This window comes from Caretta caretta, chromosome 9 (assembly GCF_965140235.1).
Source record: "Caretta caretta isolate rCarCar2 chromosome 9, rCarCar1.hap1, whole genome shotgun sequence".
NCBI lineage: Eukaryota > Metazoa > Chordata > Testudines > Cheloniidae > Caretta > Caretta caretta.
The window spans coordinates 70,253,372-70,266,423 of NC_134214.1; the positions used below are offsets into that span (position 1 = coordinate 70,253,372).

The following is a 13,052-nucleotide window of genomic DNA, read 5'->3' on the forward strand; positions in this document are numbered from 1 at the left end:
TGTGCTCCTGTTGCATCTATATGCCTTGTCCTGATCCACATGCATCAAACATGTAGTATCAGTGTTAAAACACAATTCTGGTACCAACCTTTTTGTTCTGAGAGTTCAGATCTAGGAGCACTATCATACCTCAATATTGAAAAAACAATAATTTTGGGATGGGAGACAAACTTTATTTCACACAATTCAAAAATGACCCAAGGAAGAGATCGGTAAAGCCTTACAACATAAATCTCTACACAATAGTAATGATATCAAGACAAACATCTGTTATCCTAAATTAGCTATAGTTCTGCTCTATATATTTTAAAAGCCCTTACAGCTCTAAAAACAGTCTACACTTTGTTAAAGAAAAAATCTCATTTATAATGAAGTAAGATCAATGAGCACTTGCTTTCCTTTAAGCATAAATGCTGTTTAACAACATTACCATCAGTGTGTGGCTTTTAGGAATATGTTTAGTTGTACATATATAAGCACATGCACACACACATGCATCCCCATCCCCGCCCCCCCCCCCCACACGCACACTATATCAAACTGTCTTCAGACACATTTAGGAGATAACCAATAACTGTTACGTCGAGAATTAACTTTTACCTTGAAAAGCTCTGCTGATGCCAAATGATTTTTTCTGAAGACTGCTTTCCCCTATCAGTCCAATTGCTAATATCTACCCATTTCCCTTCAATTTGATGCATTTTCTTGCCTTGCTAATGGATACAGCTAACAGAAATAGGTGACCTCCCTTTTATGGCCTTTTTGTAAAATAAAAAAAATATTTCCCTTGAGACAGGAAGGGGCTTTTGTGAAGTACGTGTTACTGAAACTAAAATTGTAGAGGGGGGAAAAAAACAGATGAGAAAACTTTGGAGCTTTGTATCCTTCCAGGAAATTCAGCGGCTCTGGGAATTCCAGTACCCTCTCAAACAAATTCCTCTCTAACAAACCTCCATGAAAAACCTTAAAAGGTGCTTTTTGTTTAAGAATTATTTAAAAAATCTTGTATAATCCACCAAAATCAGTGTGTGTGAGTTCTTGTCACATAGATGACTCCTTTGTGTAACGGTGATTAAACTATGCACAGTTTCTATGGGCTGCTTTTAGGAATGTACACTGACAGTTGTATTGGCAAAAAAATATTTTATTTCATTTTGTAACGACAGCTTTGGAGATAGACCCAAAAATTAGTTGGTGAAATCGATGCACAAAAGGGGGCACTCAGAGCCACTTTAAAGCATACAGTAATAGGAAAATGTATCTGTGCTTACCTAAAAATTTCCTTTCTTTGGTTATTAGGGTCCACAGATCCAACACAATGGGTCTTTCAGACTCTTTGCAGGTTGGGAGCAGAATCATGCCTTCAGTCACTGATAGCACAGGAATGCTGCACCCCTTCTAGTTCCCTCCACTTAAGGCAACTCCCAGAGCCAGCATAATTCAAGTCTGCATTCCAAAATTAAAGATTGTGTTAAATATATTTTGAGAAAAAGCACAACTGCAGAGCATAGGGATTTCCCCCTAGTGAAACGAACACCAACCTTTGGATCTCAATTTCCATCTCCATTCTGACCTTTATGTTTCTAGAGTGGGCCAGATCAGTGGACCTTATTACTTGAAGAAAAGAAATTTTCAGGTTAGTAAAGATAGATAAATTTTCCAATTCCTCATCATGCTAAGATCCACAGATCCATTATAACAGGACTTTCACAGGAGAGTGCCTGTAAAGGTGGGAACCAGGATCATCCATTAAATATGGACATCAAAATGTGATATAGTATATCCTCTCCAACCCCTAGACACTAAGGAATGAAGAGTTCTCTCAAAAACATGGCATTGGCTAAAGATGGGATAATCAATATATAGAATTTGGTGACTGTATGGATAGATCACCATGTGGCTGCCTAGCAGATCTCAACACAAGAGACATGACTACTCTGTCCTGGGATTGTCAGTGTTTCTGGACAGAATATTGATGCTTAACTTAAGAAAGACTATTTCTTAAATTTACTTTGATAATTAATGCTGCGAGCATTGTGAGGACTACTTATCTGATTTTAAAGTACAATACGGAGCTCAAAGAAATAGTGGCTATCAGAAAGTCTTCTTTAATGGATGGGAGGTACTTCCTACTGGGTTTCAATCTGGACAGTGCTGTAAGAAGTAGAATGAGGTTCAAAAGTTGTGCATTGTGACCAAAAAAAAAAAAAGTGGTTGTTCTAAGAAAGCATTTCATATTGTGTGTTATACAAAATGTCCTTTTTCTGAATGTGCAGAAAACATTACACTACAGAGACTTGACCTTTTTGCTTGGACACTCTTATACACTCACAACAAAGCCCTCCTGCAGGAACTCAAGGCTATTTCTCACCTGTTAACATGCTAGTTAAACTATGGACTTTGCACCAGCCAACAGAATAAGTTGTATTTGTTCACTTCCTTTTAGCATCCATAAGAATGATATTCACTTCATCACAAAACCAATTAGAACCTATCTGATGCTGGATGGAAAATTATTTTTGCAATAACAGACCTCCTCTGCGAAACAGGGACATCAGAAGGTCCAATGCTGAGTTAATCACGCCTGAGTACCATAGCCTTATTGGCCAGAAAGGCATAAACAGTATTACTGCTGCTCTCTTCTCATCTTTTGTGCTGTCACGGAAAAGCATATGGCAGAGACATTATCCAGCTTTGTGAAAATCCTTCCCCACCTCAAATCACAGGTCCTGAGATGTGGAGATGCCACAGGGTACTTTATTGTGCTTCTAGATGAGCCCACCACATTGATTTATAATACGTAAGAATATTTCTGGATTGAGATTCCACTCAGCTTAATCCAATTTCTACCATGTAAATCTTGATGTTTATCTCCCCGTTGATAGGTAGGGCACCCAGAGATGGGAAAATTTGCTCCACCCAGGACAGGAGAAGACAATTTCCTCTCTGGAATAAGGCTGCTTTTGTTCTTACTGATTTATTTACGAAAACTGTACCAGGCCTGGTCTACAGCAGAAATTTACATTGTCTAGCTATGTCTCTCGGGGGTGTGGATTTAGATGTAGCTATACCTATCTAACCTGGTGTACGCAGCACTGGGTCGACGGAAGAATTCTCCCACCGACCTCGCTGTCACCTGTTGAGGAGGTGGAACTCTTGTCCATTGAAGGATGTATGTAAGAGGATTCCCAATAGTCTCCAGTAAGAACTGGATTTCTGTTTCTGGGACACAATCCTTTTCCTTGTGGCCATGATCTTCTTCTGCTATCTGACAGTATTCATCCTCTGCCCAAGCCTGTGATTGACTTCCTTAGCTCCTGGTGTGTGTGTTCAACATGAATCAAAAATATTCCAGAAACGATATCATTCTGTGTGTTTGTTTCACCTTTCTCTGTACAGAGACTTGATCAGAAAAATTGTCCAGGAAGCAATAAAAGTGAATATCCTTCTTCTTTAAAGCCAGTTTTAATACTACCATGATAATGGAAGAGCATTTTTCAGTTTAAATGGTAATGATCAAAGTTGGAAAGAAGAAAAAAGAAAAGAGCCATCCTTGCCATCCATATGCCATCCATACCATATGCCATACAATATGGCATATCATATGCCACCCATATCCAAGATGTATAAATTACATTTATATATAATTTTATTATAATTATAGTGGCCTACTGGCACTACTCCCCTCCTGGAGACAGGTGACGGAAAACTGCCTGTTCCTGGATCCAGCCATTCCAATCCTTCCTAGCTCCTTTCCTGCTAGGTGGAAGGTGGGCTGAGATGACCCCATCCACATTGGGCTGTGAGGGGGAAACAACGTCCTTCGGAATCAGACACTGAATAAGGGGGTGAAACATTGGACAGTGATCTTTCCTTTTGCCTTTGGGTTTTCTCAGCCTACTTCACTCCCTGAAACCTGGAGGGGCACAAGCTGCTGCAAATGCCTCATAGAAGAAACCGAGGTGAGGGGATAGTCTCTCTAAAAAGCAAATGCAGCTCTGGGATATGGCTGGGAATTAGATACAGTATTGAGCCAAATTATTAGTCAGTTATTCTCAATAAAAGGTTGAAATTTTCCTTCAAAACTTCAAGGGCAGGGCATTCTACTGCTGTCAGTGACCCAGCCCTGGTCTACACTACAGAATTACTTCAGTATACCTACATCACTGCAAGTGAACAGGGGGTAAAGTACGCACTGTGATGCATCCATGGAGCTTAACAGCATGAAAAGAGGGGCATAATGAACAGGACTCCAAACAGGATAGGCACTGTCTATCTTGTCTGCCCTGGAAAACCTCCACTGATCTGTACAGTCATTGAGCCACATTTCACACAAGGAGAGCTTTCCCTTGGAGTTAAAGTTAAAGCAAAACCAAGGTCAATAAAAACAAAGAAATAAATCTTCATACAAACAGGCAAAAAAGGTTTCCACAAAATAAGGCTTGCCAACCTGGTTTGCCTTTGCTTTGCTGAGGTTCCATGGTTAGTTTATCCACTGCTAAACTCGGACTACTGCAGAGCACCTGGGTTTAGGCCCTTTTCTTCTAGCAGAGTTCTCCCCTGCTCATTAGCTTAATCCATTACATCAGTGTTGCCTGGTAAGGCGTTTAAAAGTCAGTTAACCCACAACCTGCTAATTCTGGGATAGGGCCTCTGCACCCTACCATAGTATCTTATAGCTTTTAAATATACATATATACACCCACACACAATGTGTGTGTGTGTATACACACATATGCATATAAACACATGCATCGAACTGATGTTCTTTTCCCCATCTTGTTCCTTTTCCATTTTGATACAGAATTTTTTTTCCAATGAATAATTCCAAGTAATTGAAAACATTATTATACCTGGCTGAGTGTGTTAATGAACTACTCAGGGAAAAATCAGAGCTCTCACTGCAACAAAGAGAGCATAGTTTAAGCACTCAATTCATCATATTTTGTTGAAGAATTGCAACTTTTAGGTCTGTAATCAAGTGACCAAAGAGATTGAAGTGTCCGACTGGTTTTTGAATGTTATAATTCTTGACATCTGATTTGTGTCCATTTATTTTTACGTAGAGACTGTCCAGTTTAGCCAATGTACATGGCAGAGGGGCATTGCTGGCACATGATGGCATATATCACACTGGTAAATGCGCAGGTGAACGAGCCTCTGATAATGTGGCTGATGTGATTAGTCCCTATGATGGTGTCCCCTGAATAGATATGTGGACACAGTTGGCAATGGGCTTTGTTGCAAGGATAGGTTCCTGGGTTAGTGGTGTTGTTAGCGTTGTGTGGTGTGTGGTTGCTGGTGAGTATTTGCTTCAGGTTGGGGGGCTGTCTGTAAGCAAGGACTGGCCTGTCTCCCAAGATCTGTGAGAGTGATGGGTCGTCCTTCAGGATAGGTTGTAGATCCTTGATGATGCGTTGGAGAGGTTTTAGTTGGGGGCTGAAGGTGATGGCTAGTGGCGTTCTGTTATTTTCTTTGTTGGGCCTGTCCTGTAGTAGGTAACTTCTGGGTACTCTTCTGGCTCTGTCAATCTGTTTCTTCACTTCAGCAGGTGGGTATTGTGGTGGTAAGAACGCTTGATAGAGATCCTGTAGGTGTTTGTCTCTGTCTGAGGGGTTGGAGCAAATGCGGTTGTATCGTAGAGCTTGGCTGTAGACAATGGATTGTGTGGTGTGGTCTGGATGAAAGCTGGAGGCATGTAGGTAAGCATAGCAGTCAGTATGTTTCCGGTATAGGGTGGTGTTTATGTGACCATCACTTATTAGCACCGTAGTGTCCAGGAAGTGGATCTCTTGTGTGGACTGGACCAGGCTGAAGTTAATGGTGGGATGGAAATTGTTGAAATCATGGTGGAATTCCTAAAGGGCTTCTTTTCCATGGGTCCAGATGATGAAGATGTCATCAGTGTAGCGCAAGTAGAGCAGGGGCATTAGAGGACGAGAGCTAAGGAAACATTGTTCTAAGTCAGCCATAAAAATGTTGGCATACTGTGGGGCCATGCGGGTACCCATAGCAGTGCCGCTGATTTGAAGGTATACATTGTCCCCAAATGTGAAATAGTTATGGGTGAGAACAAAGTCACAAAGGTCAGCCACCAGGTTTGCCATGAGATTATCTAATGTGTGCTAGAGAAATTTAGATTCTTAATCTGTATTTTCATGAACTGCAGTTCCACATTCTTTAGACTATGGATGATATCTTACAAATGTAAACAAACAAAAAACCCTACATCCTGAATTTTTGACTGCATCTGACAACCACTGTCCTTCAGGCCATGTTTAAATACTTGAATAGCACTGCATATTGACAGTCATAGAATTAAGTATGCAATTGATTATTATTTGGACAGCAGTGAATCTTGAAATATTGTTGGTCAGTAAGCCTTCCCCCCTAATGAATGTAACTTAAAATTCAAAAAAGATTCTGCTGCAGTTAATTCTGCTAGAAAATTCCTTAACCTGATGATACCAGCAGAGTATGTTCATCCTTATTTGCAGCCCGATATGAGCTAATTCTCTGAAGTCTGAATAGGCATCTTCTACAATACAGTTATCCATCCTCTACACTATGGGCTCCAGGAGGGACTGTTAATAACAGATTCAGAAGGTGCATAATACTTAGGTATTAGTAGGTTACTGTATATTTACCAGGAGCCTTTGATAACACTAGAGTAATGAAGTCAGAAGTTACCTAATCCTATTAGTGTCAAACTCTTTAATTTTCAGTAAGACATGACCATATTAATAAAGGCCTGTTTACCAATGGAATGAGCTCAGTGTTGACAGTTTTTTCACAGAAGGTGGACGTTGATAACCACCCCAGGCTTTCTGTGACCTACTTGAAGGGCCAGTATACCACTTCATTGTCCTCCCTTATGCTGCTGGCACCAGTGTAAAAGAGCTCGTCCGTATGAATTTCAATGTAGTCTGATTAGCTGCAGCACATCTTCTCCTTCAAGCCTGGTTTGAGAACATAAGTGAGGGTCACTGCTCTACCTCCTTTTTCAAGAAATAAGAAGAGGGAAAACAGGCACAAACTGCGGATTAAAGCAGCAGGTTTCTGGGATATAGTATCAGACCTGACATACAGCTCTGCAGAGCAAATTCAATTTATTTTCCAGTTGGAATAAAGTTACTCCATTAGCTTGGTGTGTGTCACTGTGGGCTCTTTTTGCAGAGACATTAGCCATTCTCCTTTCATCTCTCGTTCAGTATTCGCAACAGTGTATGGCTCTGAGCAGCAACACCATAAGGTGAAAAAAGATAGCCTCTTTCAGGCCATAAAAATTAATTTTGTATGTCCCACTCTGCTTTCTCTCCATTGTTGTTGTTTTCCATTGCCCAATCAATTTGAATCAGAGCTGCTACCTCTGCTCATAAACAGTAATTTGATAACTCACATACAGTAAAGTTAGATTTAACTACAAATCCAGTCTCATTCTATAATCCTGGCATCAGACATAAAAACTTAATTCCTTAGGCTATGTCCACACTTACGGCAGTGTATATACGCTGCATGGCCCCCTAACACGGGTATAAATACCTGCTCAGAGATAGCTCTCAAACAGCTCCAACAATTTCTCTTTAAAATAGAAAATGATATTAAGTCAGAAATGCTACTATAACTCTACAATGCAGAGATTTCAAGAGAAAATGCTATTATAATCATTGTGGGGAATGGATACCACAAGCTGACATGCCTTTATATGAGTCTATTGAGCCTAGCATGGATTCCTTTGGGAAATGCATCTATGATTGAATTAAAGGAACAAATACTGATTAAATGCACCAGTCTGACATGAAGCATTGTTTAGATGTCATGGCCCTGATTCTGGCTTCTGCTCAGGCCCCATCACCCCTCTTCCACTAGTATAAAGGGGAAGTAAAGTCAGCTAAACTGGCTATCCTCTAGAGTAGACTACAGCTGGCATAATGACTCTTTATTAGCATGTGGGAGGCATAATCACAGGAGAGAAGATGTCTTGAGTTTTGCTGCACTCCAGCTATTCTCATCACAGCATTGCCCTGGTCTACTCTAGTTTACACTGGTCCTAAACCAGACAGAGAATCTGAGGGGCCACCCTGTGTGCCACTCCCCTAAGCTGCACAAGCTCCGAATCAGGGCCAATACCTGTACCTGTGAAAGGGGAGGCTTTTCTTTTTAAAGAGATTAATATACAATCCATCATGAGAGAATTTAATTTCTTAAGTGATCTGAATCTGGATTTCTTCAGTAATGCTAGTTAGGTAAATCTCCAGCCCATGAGACTTTCTGGAAAGGAATATAATACTTAAATAAAATTCCTGTTACATGCTTACCAAGCAATCTTCTCTTCTGATGTTCCTTTATTTCACCTCTTAATTGACCGAGATGCACCACACTTTCTATAAAGTTCTCCTTGCTAGTTGACTAAAGAACCTCTTGAATTGTCAATCTGGAGAACACCTGTGCCAAGGATTCATGACTGTGACCTTAGGCATGTGGTCAAACTTGTACATAAGAGCAATTTCCAGCTGATGAAACTTAGTATGACTCCTGCTGCCTCAATCAGCATGAGAATTGTCCACCTGTGACAGCTAATGCTTGTGGACCACAGGAGAACCATTTCCAGTATTATTTTTATTTTACTATTTATTACAGCACCTATTGCCATATGTAGGTGCCTCAGTTGCAGAAACCACACATCCACACGCACACTACATAGGCTACTTGAATAAACAAAGCAAAAACAGTTAGACAAATGACAGAAAAAGTAAACAGGCTTTACCATCATCCCCAAGGATTAGGCTATGACAAGCAGCTCAGAGGACTGAATTCCTAGATGGGAACTCCAAGCCAAGCAAGCTCTATTACTCACTATGTGGTGTTCCCTCAAAGAACAAAGAGCAAAAGCTTGCCAGCCACATTCATTTTTTTAATATGGTATGTGGTGAGAAATGATTTCTCAAATGGCTGGTTTCCAGACCATTCAGGGCCTTATCACCAACGTTGCACAATGCACCCAGAAGTGATTGGGGAGAAGAGCAGAGACCTGAGCACAGACGTTCTTTGAGCAGCCAGACCTCTCAGGAGTTGTGGGTCATAATGACACCAAAATACCAAGTCCAAACTCTACTAGGAGACCCCATTATTCAAGTCTCTTCAGAGCATGTGACTCTGCCGGTCATATTTTGCAGACCTCTCCCTGGAAAGAAGTGAGCAGATCCAAACTCATTTTACTTTGGAACTTCAGTTAGGTTTCAGGGGGTCTCCCTAGAGCAAGTGATTTATTAACTTCACAACCCGGCCAATTCCCTATGAACTGCGAAGACAATCATTAAATTGAAACTGAAGAGAGATATGTAATGACATGGTCTCAGAAGTGATGGCCCGAGCCTACGACAAGCAGATAATAAGCAAGAATATGTATTCAGTTTGTCTTCAGAATCCCTAATTACAAATTACTCTGCAAAACAACCCGAGAGAACCTCCTGCATATCACTGCTGGGACTGGTAGTAAAGGGAAAAGAACAAATTAACAAAAAATAATCATTTCCAAACCCAAGGACCAGGCAGGCAGGCAGTACCAGGCTGACTCTTTACCTTAGCATTTTTATCAAGAATAATATTCCTAAATATCTTCAGAGAAGGCAGAAAAATATGATACATCCTAACTGCAGAGCTAACCCGGATAATTGGCACCCGGTCTGAGTATCCAGGTTAGTCTAGACCAAGTGTGAGCAGCCATATTGCAAAGCCATACCTGAGTTACTGTGTCCTCAGTGGTGCTGCACTCACCTATGGTGTGTGATTTCTGGGAGCATATCCCATGGTTCTTTGTGCTGCAGTAAAGTGAGATCCTCTATGATTCTTTCCCAGTGAACTGTGGGAGAATCTGTCTGTCCTTCCAGACACTCAGGGGGAACTGTAGCATTGGAGGACTAACAGCACTCAAGTGACTTAGCCAGTGTCTTCACTATAAAGTGGGTGGGTTCCAACCCCAGTGAAAGCAGCACCTGGGCTTCAACCCCCATATCCAGTTAATCCAGTTTCAAAGCACAGTGACAGAATACACCCCGGTGTTCACACCCTACACACTGTTGGAATAATCTTTGTACAAAGTATGCCTTGTAAGATATCATCTGAAAACTCGTAATTTCCTGGTCAATATCGTCCTGATAAAAAGTGTGGCAACACTGTATGTGAAGTTATAAGATTCCTCTGTATGGTATTATTAACACGTGTTCCAAACCCCAAAGCCCTGCCCAGACAGAAGCTGGCAAACAGGTCTGTCCTAAACAAAGGAACGTGTGCTCCACTGCTTACATGCAAATTAAGCAAACAGAGTCATCAAGTAGGAAAGGAAGACACAGGAAGTTCAAACGTGAAAAAAATAGCAGGGAATATCCTTCCACATAGTCTCTTTGTCTCTCAGTGCCCAGCTAAAAAATGTTTTTCAAGAGGGGGACTGAAACTATATAATAGGAGGGACAAACACCCTCGGAACCTCATCGTCCCAGCTCATCACATTCACTGCACCTGAAGAGACAAAGGAAGCAGTGGGTGGACTCTTGGGGAGGGGTTCTGACCCACACAGTTTGGTCAGTAAGACTGCTGAAATGACATGGTGAGAAACTTTGCTTGAATCTGATGAAATTTGTTAAGTTAGGCTGTAGTAAGCATTGTATTTTTATTTTTCTTGTAACCATTTCTGACTTTTATGCCTCATCACCTAAAATCTCTCTTTGTACTTAATAAACTTGTTTTATTGTTTTATCTAATCCAATGTGTTCAAACTGAAGTGTCTGGGTAACTCCAATTGGGGCAAGAAGTTGTGTGCTTCTTATTAAAGGAATAACAGACTTAACACAGTATAGCCGTACTGTCCAGGAGAGTGCTGGGCAGTACAGGACATACATTCCTGGGGGGAAATCTGAGTACTGGGAGTTTGTTGGTGCCCCCTATGGTAATTTTTAAGGCTGGTAAGAAGCAAGGTGTGGCTGGCTGGCTGCAGCACACACACACAGATAGCTGGAAGCAACTTAGAGGCTGGAGGCTGTTTGTGAGCAGCAAGGCATTGTAAAGGTCATGTAGCTCAGGTAGCCACTCCCATCTAGCTTTAGTCTTGCTTCTAAAAACAGCAGTGACGGTGCAGCAGCACAGGCTTCAGCATGAGCCATAGGTGCTAGAGCTGGGGGTGATGCTGCACGCCCTGGCTTGAAGTAGTTTCCATTATATAAAGGATTTACAGTTTGGTTCAATAGCTCTCAGCACCCCCACTATGAAAATTGTTCCAGCACCCCTCGCATGAGCTGTACAAGCCCACCCAAACCCATGGATATGTATATTCCTAGCCTGTGCTGGGATCCATGCCACTATATCTTCATTGCTACTTTTAGCTGCATGAACTACATTAAAGCTAGTGTGAATATATTTACATGAGCTGCTGTCACATCTCCCACTGCAGTGTAGACATACCCTTTGTCTCCTCCTCCTCTCAGCTTTGTGCCACCTTTTATGCCTATGTTTGGAGCAGCTTCTTACTCTCCTCCACTAAATTCACTGACAAAGCCCAGCTTTTCTGCAAAACTTTCCTATACAACCCTCCGCAGAGTCTGTATTTGCACACATTTTAGCATTTGCACCATTATTGCAGATGTCAAAATTAGACCATAAGCACCTAAGGGCAGGGACCCGGTCATTCTACTGGAATGCTCAAATCAATGGTTATAATCTATTTAAGAAGGATCAAGTGGGCGAAAGGGGAGGTGACAAAATGGCATTACCTGTTTCTGGGTCACTGATAATTCAGAAGAAAATGTTCTGGAATGCTTACTGATCAATGTCCTAACAGATAAAACACAAGTTGGGGTATTAGTTGGGTCTGCTACAGAACACCAAATCACACTAGGGTACAGGATGTCCTGCTCCTTATGCACCTATTTGCAACATGTGGGGGAAAAAGCTGTGTGATCATGGGGGAACCTTAATTGAATTACATATGTTGGAGGTCTCATGCTGCCATACTTTGAATTTCTAAACATTATCGATGACAATTTCATAACTCAGAAAGAATTGCAGCCAACATGGGGGAGATCTTTATTAGACCTTGTCTTGACAGATATAGACGAACTGACCACAGAACTAAAAATTGATGGTAATTTAGGTACAAGAGACCATAACATGATCACATATAGAATGTGCAAGCAAATAAGTCCAGACTAGTAATATATGTAGTTGGAGCTTTAATAGGGCCAGTTTCACAAAGCTGAAAACAACTGAGCCAAACCATCTGAGAAGAAGAATTTAATAAGAAAAATGTGAATGATAATACAGTATCACTTAAGACCACCTTATTAGATGCTCAAAAAGACACAGTGCAGGAACAAGGCTGTGCTAGCTAAAAAAAAGATCTGGTTAATGGGAAAGAGAAGGCAACTATAAAAATCATTAAAAAAAATCTATAAAAATGGAAGACAGGGGAAGTTGATGTTATGAATATAAATCAGAAGTTATGATTTGTAGAAAGTTTATAAGGGAAGCAAAGGGCCACAAGGAGAAACCTGTGGTCAGTAAAGTTAAGGCCCATAAGAAGGAGTTTTTTAAACATATTAGGAACAAAAATAATCCTGATAATGGTATTGGTCTATTATTAGATGGAAACAGTAGAATTATCAATAATAACAATAATAATGCAGAAAAGGCAGATGTAGTCAATAAATATTTCTGTTCTGTATCTGGGAAAAATATCAAATGATATAATCTCATATATGGTGGTGATAATACTCTTTTCATTCCACTAGTATCTCTAAAGAATGTTAAAGAGAAGCTATTAAAGTTAGACATTTTAAAGTCAGCAGGTCCAGATAACAGGTCCAGTTAATGTTGATTTTAAAGTCAGCAGGTCCAGTTAATGTTGATTTTCAGTAAGTCTTGGGCACTGGGGAAATTCCAGAAGACAAATAAAACTCATGTTATGCCAATTTTTTGAAAGGATAAATGAGATGACCCGGGTAACTATAGGCCTGTCAGTCTGACAACAAACCCGGGCAAGATAATGAAGTGGCTGATAC

The 13,052-nt window shown here is 40.8% G+C and overlaps 1 protein-coding gene across 7 annotated transcripts in view; it reads right to left on the minus strand.

Annotated features, from left to right (window-relative positions):
- PCDH11X (protocadherin 11 X-linked) overlaps positions 1-13,052 on the minus strand; it is a 992,740-nt gene that overhangs the window by 880,253 nt on the left and 99,435 nt on the right. The window lies entirely within an intron of this gene.